The sequence below is a fragment of the Piliocolobus tephrosceles genome, chromosome 3, assembly GCF_002776525.5.
Source record: "Piliocolobus tephrosceles isolate RC106 chromosome 3, ASM277652v3, whole genome shotgun sequence".
Lineage (NCBI taxonomy): Eukaryota > Metazoa > Chordata > Mammalia > Primates > Cercopithecidae > Piliocolobus > Piliocolobus tephrosceles.
This window is the reverse complement of record NC_045436.1, coordinates 106,089,990-106,107,337: the sequence shown is the minus strand read 5'-3', so window position 1 is coordinate 106,107,337 and position 17,348 is coordinate 106,089,990. Positions and strand designations below refer to the sequence as shown.

The 17,348-nt window shown below is 42.6% G+C and overlaps 1 long non-coding RNA gene across 5 annotated transcripts; it reads left to right on the top strand.

Annotated features, from left to right (window-relative positions):
• Nucleotides 1-911: 911 nt before the first annotated feature.
• LOC111549304 lies at nucleotides 912-17,209 on the top strand. Of its 5 annotated transcripts, none has more exons than XR_004228886.1 (4): nucleotides 912-1,034; nucleotides 7,523-7,680; nucleotides 7,853-7,945; nucleotides 16,921-17,209. It is a non-coding gene; the product is annotated as an uncharacterized LOC111549304 (long non-coding RNA). The 5 variants fall into 5 exon arrangements; XR_004228887.1 differs by lacking the exon at nucleotides 16,921-17,209 and adding an exon at nucleotides 6,013-6,070 and having other exon boundaries at nucleotides 916-1,034; nucleotides 7,853-10,124; XR_003309897.2 differs by lacking the exon at nucleotides 16,921-17,209 and adding an exon at nucleotides 5,862-6,070 and having other exon boundaries at nucleotides 932-1,034; nucleotides 7,853-10,124.
• Nucleotides 17,210-17,348: the final 139 nt, after the last annotated feature.

Sequence of the window (17,348 nt, the reverse complement as noted above, 5' to 3'; positions counted from 1 at the left end):
TCCTAGAAACAGAAAGCGGAATAGTGGTTAACAGGGGCTGGGGAGAAGGGAATAAGAAGTTGTATAATAAGCGTTTCAGTATGGGAAGATTAAAAAGTTCTGGAGATAGATGGTGGTGATGACAGTACAACATGTGAATGTACTTACCGCCACTAAACAGTGCACTTAAAAATGGTTAAGATGGGTCCCAGGCAGGTGGGCCCACTCCAAGGCCTGGGTGCAGTGGGAGGATCCTGATGTGGTGTCACTAGAGGCCCTCCCTGCCCCTTTCTCCCCCTGAAAGGTGTGTGCCTCCTCTGTGTACCTCGCTGGAAGCCCAGCCACTCGCGCAGCATGTGGCCCTGGCATGCCAGGCTCACGTGCATGGTAGCGAGCCACAAGATGCAGGGATGGAGAAGAAAGCCTTCGCCTACCAATAGCTGCCTGCTAGGCACCAGGGGCTGGGCTGATTGCTCCAGAATGAGTCCACATCAGGAACAGCAGTTACAATTGAGGCCACCACCTGATTAAGTTTGTAGTCATCTCTCATTCTCCAGATCTGCCTGTCTTCTGCAAAGGCCAAATAGGTCAAGTGAGGACACCTTGAGATGGTGGGCCCCTGCCAGCCAGTAAGAGGACCCTCACCTGACCATGCTGCTGCTCTGATTGCAGACTTCCAGCCTCCAGAACCGTGAGAAAATGAATGTTTGTTGCTTAAATCACACACAAAATGGGCTAAGATGGTGAATTTTAAGTATATTTTCCCACAGATACACACATACACACAAGATATCCTTGAACACCACCCCCAAGGATCCTGATTAATCTGGGGCTTGGGAAAATGCATTTCAAACATGCAACTGAATTGATTTTGATAGGGGTAAACAAGAAGTGAGAGAAACAGGAACATGAACTGTTACCCACAATGTGAGAAATCTCTGAGGAAGCTGAACCACCCTGTGGGGTTCTGTCACTGGGAGTGACTTCTTGGTGTCCTGCTGAGCTACTCATTTTTCACTGTGTTGGTTATTGAAGTTGAACTACTTGAATGAAAGGTACGACACTGGGCTCTGAGTGGGGAGAGCAAAATCTGTTAATCTCAGGGGAGATGATCAAATACAAGGAAGTGCAGAACAGAAGATCTCAAAGGGACCTTGGTAACTTCTAGCAGGTCAACTCTCCACTTCCTCCTCTGTGCTGTGGGAAAATGAAGCCCAGTTTACATGTTGTTGTGGTAGAGACAAAATGAGATAAAAGGTGTGAAAGTGTTTTTTTTTTTACTTTTTAATCAATCACTCAGTTTACTCGTAGGGTGAGTGCTTAAATATGGACTCCATAAAGGGTCGGGGCAAAAGTTCCAACCCCGAGTACATATTAAATTACCTGAGGAGCTTTGAAAAATACCCAGATTGACCTCCTCCCCTCCAAGATTCTCAGTCCGCTGGTCTGGGGAGGATGCTGAGTTTGGGCATCTTTTAAAAAGCTCTCAGGTTTTTCTACGGGCAGCCAGGCTTAAGCACTACCCCTCTGTTAGTGGTGAATTCTAAGTAGTAAAACGGGAAAGGCTTAATCAAGAAGGACTTGTTTGAGCTAGACCTTATATAAGATTTGAGGAATAATATTTTGGGACTAGGTAATATATATACATACTACAAAATTTGAAGTCTAAAAGGATTTATCATGAAAAATGTATCTTCTCTGTCCTTCTCTCTAGAGGGGAGGCAGCAACTCTGACCAGCTCTCTTTATTTTTATTTTTTTGAGACAGGGCCTCACTCTGTCACCCAGACTAGAGTGCAGTAGTGTGATCATAGCTCACTGTAGCCTTGACCTCCCAGGCTCAAGTGATCCTCCTGCCTCAGTCTCCCAAGTTGCTGGGACTATTGGCGCACACTGCCACGCTTGGATAATTAAAAAAACATTTTTTTGTAGAGATGGGGTCTTCTTTTTTTTTTTTTTTTTTTTTTTGAGACGGAGTCTCGCTCTGTCCCCGGGCTGGAGTGCAGTGGCCGGATCTCAGCTCACTACAAGCTCTGCCTCCCGGGTTTACGCCATTCTCCTGCCTCAGCCTCCGGAGTAGCTGGGATTACAGGCGCCCGCCACCTCGCCCGGCTAGTTTTTTTTGTATTTTTTTTTTTAGTAGAGATGGGGTTTCACAGTGTTAGCCAGGATGGTCTCGATCTCCTGACCTCGTGATCCGCCCGTCTCAGCCTCCCAAAGTGCTGGGATTACAGGCTTGAGCCACCGCGCCCGGCGAGATGGGGTCTTCTTATGTTACCTAGGTTGGTCTCAAACTCCTGGGTACAATTGATCCTCCAGTCTCAGCCTCCCAAAGTTCTGGGATGATAGGCCTGAGCCACTGCGGGCGGCCTTTACCAGCTCTCATTTATAATACCAGAGATACTCTTTGCAGTTGCTCTTAAGGATCTTGTCAGATTGGTCAGGGGAAAGGAGAGGAAAAGAGCAGGTGTCATTTTCTGTTCCACAACCTTTCGCCAGGCACAGAACATCATTTGGATACGTATAGCTTGATTGAGGAAATTCATTTAAGAAAAAAAACAGAAAGTTGATTTTCAGAATAGGGCTTTCTTTCCCTCCTCTTCCTCCTCCATCTTTTCAGTTTCTTTCTTTCTTCCTGTCACAGTAAATTCTGAGCAGCTTGATTTTTTAAAATTAAACTTTTTATTTTGAGGTAATTGTAGATTCACATGCAGTTGGTAAGAAACAGTACCAAGAGATCCCGTGTACAATTTGCTTAATTTTAATTCATTTTCATTCCAGTACTAACCAAGAGATTTCAGATCAAACTCTCCGGTACTGTTTTGAAAAACTACAACCCAGAATTGAGAGTGAGGTTGCAGGGGAGGGCGGGGCTGTGGAGGAACAACGTGTTTTCAGTCTTCCCTCATTGTTTCTGGGAAATCACAACTAACATGCAATGTGTCCATGGCAGTCCCAGCTGGGGACTAATTAAGTCTCTCTGGCAACAGATGCTGTCCCCTCATTTATATTAATGATGTCCTCCTTTGTGTGCTGGACATGCCAGGGCAAAGGAGGCCAGCTGGGGGAGAGGCTCTCTACCAAAGTAGAACCAGCAGTTTCTACCTGTGTCCTGACTCCAAGTCAGAATATGAGAAAACACTGCACTTGCCCATTCCAGATCCCGCCTTTCTGGTCTCCAGACTCAGGGGAACTAACAAAAGGAGGCAGCAAGCCATTCCTGACTCTCAGGTGTCCACGCTGACTTTGAATGGTCACTGGATTCCTGGATAGCACAAGCCCTCTGTCAAATGTGATTCATGTGTTACCGATCACATGATAACAGAGTAACTGCAGTCCTTGTCTGCGTCTTCCTTTTTGTACTGCATTGGCAGGAAGGAACACCTGGTCTGAAGCAGGTGGCTGGAAGAAAGGGGTTTTAATCTTTTTCCAGTCCGACTCATCTTCCAAGATAGTCACCTGCATACTGTGTAACAGGTGGCCAATGCATTGAAAATGCAAACCATCAGGACTGAGATTTTGTGGGTGAGAAGGTTGCTGGATTATGCATTTCCCCGCTACGGACATTTTGGCCCAGTATTTGGTTATTATGCTTATGTCATTTGTGTTAATATAATATATCCGGATATAATAATACTCGGTATTTTTTATTGTGTGTTTTTTTCTTGTTTTTCGTTTGTTTGTTTGTTTTTATTTGAGACAGAGTGTTGCTCTGTCGCCCAGGCTGGAGTGCAGTGGCGTGATCTTGGCTCACTGCAACCTTTGCCTCCTGGGTCCAAGTGATTTTCCTGCCTCAGTCTCCTGAGTAGCTGGGATTACAGGCACACACCACCATGCCCAGCTGAATTTTGTAGTTTTAGTAGAGACAGGGTTTCATCATGTTGGCCAGGCTGGTCTCCAACTCCTGACCTCAAGTTATCTGCCTGCTTCGGTCTCCCAAAGTGCTGGGATTACAGGTGTGAACTACCACACCCAGCCTATGTGGTGCTTTTGGTAAGGGAGCAGATACAAACACGTTGGGTTTCATCACGTTTGTTAAGATATTTAAAATATACAACGGAAGAAAGAGTAGAACCTAACCACTAATAAACATGATCCCAGGCTTCTATAATCATGTGAAGTAGAACACTATGCATACATATGAAATTTAGGTATGCTCTTTTCTAAACTGATAATAACTACCATTTGTTAATATATTCTGGCAGAATGTTAATGTTTTGCATGATCTCATTTCAACCTTACAACAAGTCTACGGTACATGCTGTTATTATGCCCATTTTATGCTGGAGCAACCGATGCCTGCAAAGGTGAAGTTATTGCTCAAGGTCCACATGGCTGGTGGGTAAGGCAGGGTTTGGACCCAAATCTGTCTGGCACTGAAGCAGGGACTCTTTATCTGTGTTACATATAGCTAGTGAAGGCTTTGGACTTCTTCTCAGAATATGATTTTCAAATGCAAAAGATAAAATACATAGTACAAAGAAAAGCAATTCTCTGTCACCCAGGCTGGCATGCAGTGGTACGATCTCAGCTCACTGTCACCTCCACCTCCACCTCCCAGGTTCAAGCGATTCTTCTGCTTCAGCTACCTGAGTAGCTGGGACTACAGGCACACGTCACCATGCCTGGCTAATTTTTGTATTTTTGGTAAGGAGGGGGTTTCTCCATGTTGGGCAGGCTGGTCTCAAACTCCTGGCCCCAAGTGATTCACCCACCTCGGCCTCCCAAAGTGCTGGGATTACAGGCGTGAGCCACCACACCTGGCCTTGAAATACCGACGTATAGTTTTCAACTGTGGTAGGCAGCCTCGAATGTGGTCCCCACCCGTGATATTTATTCCTTCATGTAATCTCCTCCCTTTGAGTTGGGGCTGGACCCTAGTGACTCATTTCTGATGAACAGATGGGAGAAATGATGGGATGCCAATTCTGAGATTAGGTTCCAGAGATATTGTGGCTTCTTGAATGCTTTCTCTCGCTCTCTCTTGAGTTGCTCCCTCTGGAAGAAACCAGCTGCCACGTCCTAAGGCAGCTGTAAGGTGGAGAGGTCCCTATGTCTAAGACCTGAGGCCTTCCAACAACCACGTGAGGGAGCTTGGAAGCAGATCCCCACTTGGTGCGGCCTTGGAGAACTGAGGCCCTGACTGACACCTTGTTACAGCCTTGTGACACAACTGGACCCAGAACCACGTGGCTATGCTGCACCTGCCTTCCAAACCCACAGATAATAAATGTTTGCTGTTTGTAATCACTTGGGTTGAAGCCATTTGCTATGCAGCGATAAATAATATGTCAACCTATTAAAATAAAATAAATTTGGGATATATATACATATGGTCTTAGTGAGAAGGCATGTCTGAAATACAGGCAAATTAAAGTTAGATTTTGTATTTTAAGACATATTGGCATGAAGGCTTTGTTCCTTGGCTTGAATAAGAGGATTAGAAAGTGGGACAAATGTTGTCAAGTGTAATAACCACATTTTCTGGTTTCTGTATTTGATATTTGACATTTGGGGCCTTGTGACCCTAGAGAGACTGCCATTCCCAGGGCTAGTCAAAGCCTAGCGATAATAAATGATTTACCCACCTGGGAGTGTGAGTTTCATATGCAAACCAGCTAGTCTTTTTTTTTTTTTTTTTTGAGACATGGTCTCACTCTGTTGCCTAGGCTGGAGTGCAATAGAGTGATTTAAGTTCACTGCATGCCTGGCTAATTTCTGTATTTTTAGTAGAGACGGGGCATTGCCATGTTGCCCAGGCTGGTCTTGAACTCCTGGAGCTCAACTGATCTGCCCACCTGGGCCTCCCAAAGTGCTGGATTACAGGTGTGCACCACTGTGCCTGGCTTCAATCACCTCCTTTATTGCTTTCTTACACTCTAGGCCACTGTCTGCCAGGCCTAATTACCCCAGGGCTTGGTACCTGGCCCCTGACAACTAGAGACAGTCCCTCCACCTCAGAGCCCACTGAAATTATTCAAGCCAGCCAATGCGAGGCCTACTTACCCTGCTGCCCACTCTGTTCCTTCTCAAGGAAGCAAACAAAGCAGTTAAGCCATGGAGGCAACGCTGACCATGCTTGATTTGAAAACGTAAGTGAAACTTAGCTTGAGGTTATTTGTTTTGTAAATGTCTACCTTAAAGTAAAATGAAACTTAAATTCAGCCAATCAGAAGCCACCATCTAATTTATAAGTAACTAACTAGGAGACCACAAAAGGCTCTTGCCCATGTATTCCCGTCTCTGCCTCCTGACTGACCCCTGTGTTCTACATGTCACATCCCTCAGCCCCCCATGGCATGGTGCATCCCCTTCTCTTGAGATCTGTGAATATAACCAACTGTCGTGTCAGTGGCAGTCATCTCATGATCTGTTGGTCTTGCCATACCTAAATAATATGAAAAACTACATTTTAAAACAACAACGCAATATGCATGACATCGTAGACATTGTCTATTTTTTGTTTTGATAATTACAAGTGTTAAAAATCTTGTTTTACAAAGATATTTTGTTGCAAATGAAATGACAGCTTTCATATCTCATTTTTCAAGGCTTCTCTCAAGGAACACCAGAATTATCTAAGACTTTTAAAGTTCAACTCTAATTTTCTTTTTTTTGTTTTTGAGACGGAGTCTTGCTCTGTCACCCAGACTGGTGTGTTGTGGTATGATCTCAGCTCACTGCAACCTCCACCTCCCGGGTTCAAGAATTTCTCCTATCTCAGCCTCCTGAATACCTGGGATCACATGCCTGGCTAATTTTTGTATTTTTAATAGAGATGGGGTTTCATCATGCTGGCCAGGCTAGTCTCAAACCAATACAACTTATATTAAAAAGGATATGACTGTGAATTCATGGTTCAGCTTTGATGCCATTATGACAGAAATAGTTGTTGAAAGAGTTTTAAGTGTCTCCATATGTACTTAGCTTTCTCTTCTTAAATAAATGGACAGACAACTTTGTAGACATGGAATTACAGAGAAACAATGTTTGTCTCTGAATGAGTAATATAGAACACGGGAGACATAGGCTGATAATTGCTCAATAGCATTGATTACAAGAAGACTGTGTACCTACCAGGGGTCAAAAAACTTCAATAATTTTGAAGCAGTAGTGAGTGAAATGGTATTTCAAGGCATGTCTAACAGTTGAATTGGCTCTGAAAATATCTGTGATTTTTACTAGTGGAAAGTCATGGGTTTTGTTAAAACTACTGGGGTTTCTTGCCTACACTCATAATTAAGCAAAATGCTAAATTTTATTTTAAGGTTAGTGAAAACAAAGATATATTACTCCCCCTTCCAAGGTTCTGGATCCAGTTTGGAAAACTGCTCTAGAGCTTAATTCTCAGCCACTGCCATACTCCCTTTTCCATGGTCAGGAACAAAGGTGGCCATGAACTCTGAGCTTAGTTCTCATTGTTAGAAGTACCTAAGTATGGTAACCCCAAAGGTGATAGACCACAAGTCTATTCCCAACAAAGGATTACAATTAAGGGAAATGTAGGTATGTTCCCAAAATTGTGGCTTTTCTAATGGTTTCAGTGCATGCCAGAGAGTAATCATGCCAGGATGGACCTGAGCTGTTGCCAGCAAGGGGGTGGATGCCTGGCAGTGGTGTCAGGACACGCATGGCCCAGAGACCCACTGAGACCAGTAGAAACCTTGAGCACTGAAGAGATGATTTCTCCCTTCTTCCCCAGGTATGTAATTACAAATTAAAACTACAGCAAATCGTAAAATAAGCATAAGATGGTCAGACAAAGTTCTTACTTTGCCTAGGCTGACAAATTTTATGCTTTGAGGGAATGTTTAATTATCTCACAAAAAATAATTTTTGGATCCTTCTGCTTTATTACTGGTGCTACAAATTAGAATGGAGACCAGGCTTGAAGAATTCCTGAGCAAACAAAGCAAACAAAGCAGTTAAGCCATGGAGGCAACGCTGACCATGCTTGATTTGAAAAGGTAAGTGAAACTTAGCTTGAGGTTATTTGTTTTGTAAATGTCTACCTTAAAGTAAAATGAAACTTAAATTCAGCCAATCAGAAGCCACCATCTAATTTATAAGTAACTAACTAGGAAATTTCCAGTAGGAAAGATCAAATAAGACAACTGTGTAACTGTAACCAATCAAATATTTCCTTTGCTTTATGCTATGGTTTGAATGTGTTTCCCCAAGAACATTTGTAGGAAACTTAATCCCCAATGCAACAATGTCAAGAGGTGGAACCTTTGGGAGGTGATTAGACTAGGAGGGCTCCACCCTCATGAATGGATTAATGCTTGAGGTTGCAAGCTAGCTTGCTTGCCCTTCCACCCTCTGCCATGGGGTGATGCAGCAAGAAGGCCCTTGCCAGATGCTGGCACCTTGATACTGGATTTTCTAGTCTCCAGAACTGTGAGAAATAAATTTCTTTACTTTATAAATTAATTACTCAGTCTGTGGTATTCTGTGAAGCAACACAAAATTAAGACACTTTACCTTCATGTGCACCCTATAAAAGACTTCCTCTTGCATCCCCTTGGCAGAGCCCAAACCAGCTTTGATTTGGTGTTTCCTGATTCACAAATCACTGTTTGCTCAAATAAACTCTTTAAAAGTTTACTGTGCCTTAGTTTACCTTTAACACTGGTCAAATGCATACTTTGTCTGACTGTTGGATAATTCAGCACTGGTTAAAGTATTGTAAGTAAGGGAAATACATTTTCACCTTGGAGCCCAATTAAGCTCCCTTCCCAAAGGGGCAGATGACCCCAATGATGGCAGCTTGTTGTAACATGTGCTCCTGGATCAGCGATCCATTGGGCTGCAAGGACAGGGAAGGTCGATAAAGGAAAAGCGTACTTTACAGCAAGGTGTGATTCCTGGATAACAGAGACAACAGGCTGCCTGCATTGCCTAGTGAATATTGAAGGGAGAAAACTTTGTAAAAAATCAACTAATAAATGATACTTAAGTCAAACATTGAACAAATTGCATTAAAAAAGACCAAGAACAATCTGAAAATAATAATAAGGACTAGGAACCAAGAAAGCTAGTGCATTTGACATGAGCCCAGAATAGCTTCACAAACATGCCCCTGAAAAGTGGCAAAGAGGGGTTTCAGCAGAAGTGGAGTAGCTTACATGGGAACAGGGGCGATTCCTTTAGATACTCTAGAAGTAAGGTTCCCACCAGTGCCTCAGGCAGAAAATACAGATACATACTCTAAAGCCAGCACTTCTCACACTTTCCTATGGCCATCCCCTTAAGGACAGAAAAGTAGAAAAGGACTTCTGGGAAGCTAGGGAAATAGTCCAAAGCAGCCTATTTTAAACTCCCTAAGCTCAAATTTTCTTTGAATTTGCATGCTTCATTTAAAAAATATGTGTGGATTTTACATTTCACTCCATTAATACATCTGCAATTGTCTCAGCATGAAAAGTGTTTTTACAATTGTGTTAGTATCACTACATAAAATCATTCCTGTAAGTTCTGATCCGTCCTGTGCACTTTGCCTAACTCAGCCTTTTACAGCATATCTCTGGGGATATATTTACCTACATTTGAGAAAAAACACCTTGCATTATGTATAATAAAATGAAGATATTAACATTTACAAAGTCTCAATAAATTCTTTTGCTATTTTTGTAAAGAAAACTAAAGAACTTTTCTAGGATCTATCTATATATCATCTATCTTTCTCTTTCCTGATGGTGACAAAGAATCACTCCACAGATTGTTCACTAATTGCAAACAGAAAAGAACTGTTACCATAGGGAGACCTGGCACTCACCATGTTAACCAAGTGCTCAAACAGCATCCTTGACACATAAGGGAATATTCCAATCTTATGGAGAAAAAAGCGGAGGAACTAAAGAGATATAATAACCAAACGCAAATGTATGATGGGATACTACTCTGGAAAAACACACCTATAAAAGACATTTATGGGATATGTGAAATTTGAATATAAACTGTAAATTAGAGGATATTATCAAATTACTATTAATTTTTAGACATAAAAATGGTATTGTTTATGTATGAGACTGTCTGTATTTCTAGGATATTAATATATTAATATTTAAAGGTGAAGTATCTTTTCTTTTTTCTTTTTTTTTTGAGATGAGTCTCACTCTGTCACCCGGGCTGGAGTTGAGTGGTGTGATCTTGGCTCACTGCAACTTCTGCCTCCTGGGTTCCAGTGATTCTCCTGCCTCAGCCTCCCAAGTAGCTGGGACTACAGGCGTGCGCCACTACGCCCAGCTAATTTTTGTATTTTTAGTAGAGACAAAGTTTATCATGTTAGTTGGCCAGGATGGTCTTGATCTCTTGACCTTGTGATCTGCCCACCTCGGCCTCCCAGAGTGCTGGGATTACAGGTGTGAGCCACTGCGCCCGGCAAGTGTCATGATTTCTACAAAGTACTTTCAAAAGGCTCAGCCAAACATAAACAGACAGACACATAGACACACACATACACATACGCACACACACGCATACGCACAGAGAGAGAGAGAGAGAGACAGAGAGAGAGAGAGAAAGAAACAGAGAGAGAGAGAGAAAGAGAGAGACAGAGAGAGAAAGAGAAAGCAAATATGGTCAAATGTTAACAACCATTGAACCTGAGCAAAGGATATATGGGTCTTTATTGTATTTTCTTTCAGCTTTTATTAGAATAAAAAATTTGAAAGAAATAAATTTAATATCTAAAAGAGTTTTGTGATTCTACCAGGAAAGAAGGATATGGAAAAACTGCAAAATTCCATCTAGCTCATGGTCTTCAGAGCTAGATAAAAGACATTATATTAAAGATTTGCAGAAATATGGACGCTGACCAAGCAGCCTGGGTGAGGATGTGGTCCTCTGTAATGAGGCAAAAGTGAGAAGTAGAGATGTAGACTATGTGGACTCTAAGGGCTACAGGACCACCCCATGAGAGTCACTCGAAGGAGGGCTCGGTATGTTCCATCAAGGTCACCGGCAACATTCAGTCATCCTCCTGGCAAGGCATTGCCTGGAAAGGCATCTCTCAAATTGTTGGGTCGGCACAACTGTCTCCCTGGTGAATGTTATGGGCTGAATTGTGTCTCCCCCTCCAAATTTATATGCTGGAGCCCAAACTCCGAGTATCTCAGAATGGGACTTTATTTGGAGATAGGGTCTTTATTTTTTATTTATTTTTATTTATTCTGAGACAGAGTCTCACTCTGTTGACCAGGCTGGAGTGCGGTAGTGCAATCTTGGGTCACTGCAAACTCTGCCTCCCAGGTTCAAGTGATCCTCCCACCTCAGCCTCCCAAGTAGCTGGGACTACAGGTACATGCCACCATGCCTGGCGATTTTTGTGTTTTTAGTAGTAGATAGCGGGTTTTACTATGTTGGCCAGGCTGGTCTCGAACTTCTAACCTCAGGTGATCTGCCCACCTCAGCCTCCCAAAGCACTGAAATTTCAGGTGTGAGCCATTATACCTGCCCTGGAGATAGGGACTTTAAAGAGGTGACTGGTTTAAAATTAGGCCATTAGGGTGGGCCCTAATCCAACCTGACTGGTGTCCTTATAATAAGAAGAAATTTGGGGTGGGGGTGGTGGCTCGTGTCTGTAATCCCAACACTTTGGAGGCTGAGGTAGGAGGATTGTTTGAGGGCAGGAGTTTGAGACCTGCCTGGGCAACATAGCGAGACCCTATCTCTATAAAAAATACAAAAATTAGCTGGACATGGTTGTGTACACTTGAGGAACCTGAGCGGGAGGAGTTGCTTGAGCCCTGGAGGTTGGGCTGCAGTGAGCTATGATCGCACCACCACACTCCAGCCTGGGCAGCAGAGCAAGGCCCCAATTCAAAAAAAAAGAAAAAAGAGGAAGTTTGGACACAAAAATAGGCACTAGGGATGTACACACACAGAAGAAAGACCACTTGGGAACACAGTGAGAAGGCTGGTCTCTGCAAGCCAGGAAGAGAGGCCTCAGAAGAAACCAAACCAGCTGACTCCTTGGACTTTCCAGCCTTCAGAACTACGAGGAAATAAATTTCTGTTGTTTAAGCCACCCAGTTTGTGGTATTTTGTTATAGCAGTTCTTGCAAACTAACATGGTGGGTAATCATATTTCAACCTTGCGAAGATTTAGGTTTAGGAGTAGAAATGTTTAAGAGGATATTACCTATGGTATTAATATTTTTGTATTAATGCAGAACCTATACATTACTTACTGTAAGTAGTTGTAATGTCTAAGAGAATTTGGTCTGTTGAAACTAGAGATCAGTCTTGTGTTTCCTAAACACCAAAGGGAGTAAGTGACTTACATTCTAAGTCAGATTCTTACTAAGATCTCTTAAGAACTTAAAAATCACCATATTTATATGCTTGATCTACTAGATTTGTATGCATTATTTAGGTTCCCAGGAAAGTTTTGACATTAAATTGAATAATTATTGATATTAAGAAAATAAATTATGTTAAATTTATAAATGTACCTTAAGAGGTTTTAAGGAGTTTATCTAATAGCATTTGTTAATGGAACCAAACAATATTTGGGCCCTTCAAGTGGTTTGAAAATTTGCTGTATTTGTGAAAGAACAACAAGAATTCTAAGTTGAACTTAAATTTTAAGGTAAACGAAGTTTTTTTTTGAGATGGAGTCTTGGTCTGTCACCCAGGCTGCAGTGCAGTGGGGTGATCTTGGCTCACTGCAACCTCTGCCTCCCACGTTCAAGCGGTTCTTCTGCCTCAGCCTTCTAAGTAGCTGGGATTACAGGCGCACGTCACCACACCCAGCTAATTTTTGTATTCGCAGTAGAGATGGGGTTTCACCATGTTGGCCAGGCTGGTCTTGAACTCCTGACCTTGTGATCCGCCTGCCTCGGCCTCCCAAAGTGCTGGGATTATAGGCATGAGCCACCACGCCTGGTGGTAAACGAAGTTTTTACGTTGTAAATTTAGTAAATTAAATATTAATTTTTAAAGCTAAGTAACCTCTGAATAACCTTTTTCTATGCCTAAAGCCAACCTCAAGGGCATCAAAAGACTCATCTACGTTTATATTTGAACTCTATAACTTCTGAATAATGTGCAAAGCATGCCCTCTGGGACTCGAGGGACCAGGTGTAATGGGGTTAAGTTGAACTCAAAGGTTGAACATGTAGCCTTTTTGTTTTCTGTAACTACTCTCTTTTGTCCAGAAAGCCCCATTTCCTCTGATGGGGAGATAGGGTGATGAAGTGAAAGTAGATCACCAAACAGAAACTTTCCAAGTAAAGGTAGCCAGAGTCTACTTTGGGGTTAACCTAATCTCTTTTGGGGACATGCTCCACGTTTTAGGCATTTTCTTCTCTCCCCTTCCATTAGCCAAGATGGCCTCTGGGAGAGGGAAAGTTTACGCACTCACCTGGCATTGGTGGGGTTGTGACTGGTTCACAGTGGGCTTTTGTTTGGCCCAGTGGGCTCTTGTTGGGCTCTGGTTGCAGTGTTTTGTCCCACTGAAACCAGGGCGTTGGTCTCTGATGTCATTGCCTCCTCTTGACCTCCAGTGGCATTGTTGCATTGACTTGGAACTCTGCAGACTGACTAGGCCTTTTGAACTTTCCAGTTTTATCCAAAGCACACAGGAGGCCCCTACAAAAGAACACTTCCCAGGAAATCTTTGTCTCAGGAAATCTTTCCAAGCTCTGCCTCTGAAATATTCTCTCTGTCCTGTCCTCTACTCCAGACTTTTTCCTTGGGATTAACTTCTTGTCTCCTGGGACTAGGTCCTTTGTATCAGACAGAAAGCTGCCCTTGTGTGGGTGGGGGCTTAAGTCTCTCTTTGGTTCCACCCTATGATCCTGGGGCAGCCCTTCTCATTCTCAGGACGAGTCCTGGATCCGGAGACCCTAGCCTGGACCTGTACCCCATCCTCATAATTTGAGTAGGTGAAGCAAATATGATCAAATCTGGCAAGGCATGGTGGCTTATGCCTGTAATCCCAGCACTTTGAGAGGCTGAGGTGGGAGAACTGCTTGAGCCCAGGAGTCTGAGACCAGCCTAGGCAACATAGTGAGACCCTGTCTCTACAAATAAACAAACAACCCAATCTGTGAATGCCAAGATTGCTTAAGAATTCACAAACAGTATTTGAAAAAGATGTAGTAAGAACTGTTAGGAACATAAAAGTTATAGGATACTAATTCCTTAAAAATAAAAATGCAAAATTTCTTCCTAATTAACTTTTTTCTAACATTTAGGTTGGAGATAATTGGAAGAAAAGTTTACATATAGATTAGCATCACTATTAGCCAAATAGTGCCTTTATAAAAATTACAGAGAGGCCCTTTTCTCTGGTGGTGGGGGGTGGCACACAATCCTAAGCAGGACTCACAGCTTGGCAAGGCAGGAGGAGCACAGACTGGATTTCAGCTCCTACTGACCCCTCAGGTGGTTGCTTTTTGGTAATAAACATCCTGCCCAATCATACGAAGTGGCCTGATAGAGATAATATTTATTAACTACGTGACCTTGGGCAAACATCTCCGTCCTTAGAACTTTAGATGCTTCATATAACAAGTGAGAGGGGCTGACCTCTTAGGTCCTTTTTCTCTACAAATACTATGCTCCATGGCATCAGTAATTTTTTTTTTTTTTTTTTTCCTAACTAAATGAGAGTCTTCACAGAAAGTGGAGGAAGTAAGTACCAAATGCTGGCCACAAGAAGGAACTAGTCTGAGAAGTAGAAGTGACAGAAACCCATGGGCAAAAGTGATCAGGTTATTCTAGAGTTCATGATAGGGAGAGTTGGCCATCATTAGATATATATCCGAGACTTTGGTAAGACACATCTACAAATTTTTCCTAAATAGTAAGATTCCCTGGACAGAGACTCCCAAAGAGAAGATGTCAAGTGCTTGGGAGAAATGCTGCAAAATGAAATCTGTGTCTTTCAAACAGGATGATGTGGAACACAAGAAAAGGGGGAGAGTTATTTAAAGAGAGACATACTTGGCCAGGCGTACTGGTTCAGGGCACTTTGGGAGGCTGAGACAGGCGGATCACTTGAGGCCAGGAGTTCGAGACCAGCCTGGTCAATATGGTGAAACCCCATCTCTACAAAAAAAAAAAGAGAAAAAAACAAAAAAGATGGATGTTTGAGAGTCCTTCATCTAGAAGTGAAAGTGTCAGGCCTCTGAGCCCAAGCTAAGCCATCATATCCCCTGTGACCTGCACATATACATCCAGATGGCCTGAAGCAACTGAAGATCCACAAAACAAGTGAAAATGCCCGGTTCCTACCTTAACTGATGACATTCCACCATTGTGATTTGTGCCTGCCCCACCTTAACTGAGCCATTAACCTTGTGAAATTCTTTCTCCTGGCTCAGAACCTCCCCTACTGAGCATCTTGTGATCCCCACCCCTGCCCATAAGAGAAAAAACCCCTTTGACTATAATTTTCCGCTACTCACCCAAATCCTATAAAATAGCCCTACCCCTATTTCCCTTTGCTGACTCTCTTTTTGGACTCAGCCCGCCTGCACCCAGGTGAAATAAACAGCTTTGTTGCTCACACAAAGCCTGTTTGGTGGTCTCTTCACATGGATGCACATGACAGAAAGGATGATGTCTACCATCAAGAAAACACACAAGAGTGTAAAACTCACTGGCATAGCAGATACACAAATGAGAACGAGAAAGGAATCAAATGTTACCACTACAGAAAACTACCAAACCTCAATGATAAATAATGAAAGAGGAAAAAGATCAATGAAACAAAAAGTTGGTTTTTTGCAAAGAAAAACAAAACTGATAAACTGCTATCTAGATTAACCAAGAAAAGAAGAGATAAGATCCAAATAAACATAATCAGAAATGAAAAAGGAGACATGACAACAGATACCACAGAAATGCAAAAGGTCATCAGAGAGAATTATGAACAACTATATGCTCAAAAACTAGGAAACCTAGAGGGAATTGATTAAATACCAGAAAACATACTAGCTCCTAAGATTGAACCAGGAAGAAACAGAAAACCAGAACATGAAGGGGTGGCCTGCCCCTTCACACCTGTGGGTGTTTCTCGTTAGGTGGAATGAGAGACTTGAGAAAAGAAATGAGACACAGAGACAAAGTATAGAGAAAGAAAAAGTGGGCCCAGGGGACCGGCGCTCGGCATAGAGAGGACCCACGCCGGCACCGGTCTCTGAGTTCCCTTAGTATTTATTGATCATTATCTTTACCATCTTTGAAAAAGGGAAGTGGCAGGATAATAGGATCATCATAGGGAGAAGGTCAGCAGTAAGACGTATAAATAAAGATCTCTGTGACATAAGTTTAAGGAAAAGTGCTGTGCCTTGATATGCATATATAAACATCTCCATAAATCTTTTTAGTGCATAAAGAGCAGCATTGCCGCTGGCATGTCCCACCTTCAGCCCTAAGGCGGCTTTCTCCTTTCTCAGCAAACAGAACATACAATCGAGTTTTACACCAGATATTCCATTGCCCAGGGACCGGCAGGAGACAGATGCTTTTCTCTATCTCAACTGCCAAGAGGCCTTCTTTCCTCTTATACTAGTCCTCCTCAGCAGAGACCCTTCACGGGTGTCAGTCTGGGGGACCATCAGGTCTTTCCCTTCCCACGAGGCCATATTTCAGACTATCACATGAGGAGAAACCTTGGACAATACCTACCTTTCCTAGGCAGAGGTCCCTGTGACCTTTGGCAGTGCGCGTGTCCCTGGGTACTTGAGATTAAGAGAATGGTGATGACTTTTCACAAGCATACTGCCTTCAGGCACTTGTTTAACAAAGCACAGCCTGCACAGCCCAAAATCCGTTAAACCTTGAGTCACCACAGCACATGTCTCTTGCAAGGACAAGGTTGGGGGTAGGGTCCCAGATTAACAGCATCTCAAATACAGAACAAAATGGAGTCTACTTCTTTCTGTATAGACACAATAACAGTCTGATATCTTTCTTTTCCCCACAGAACAGACCAATAATGAGATTACATCAGTAATAAAAAGTCTCCCCACAAAGAAAGGCCCAGAACTGGATCACTTTACTGCTGAATTCTATCAAGCTTATAAAGAACACCAATTCTTCTCAAATCATTCCAAAAAATTAAAGAAGACGGAAATCTTTCTAATTCATTCTGTAAGGCCAGCATTATCTGATACTAAAACCAGACAAGGACACACACAAAAAAGAAATCTATGAGAGAAAAATATCTCTCAGGAACATAGATGTAAAAATCCTCATCAAAATACTAGCAAACTAAATCCAACAACACATCAAAAATATAATACACTATGATCAAGTGGGATTTATCCCAGGAATGCAAAAAATGGTTCAACATATGCAAATCAATAAATGTGATACATTAACCAAAGGAAGGACAAAAACTGTATGATTATC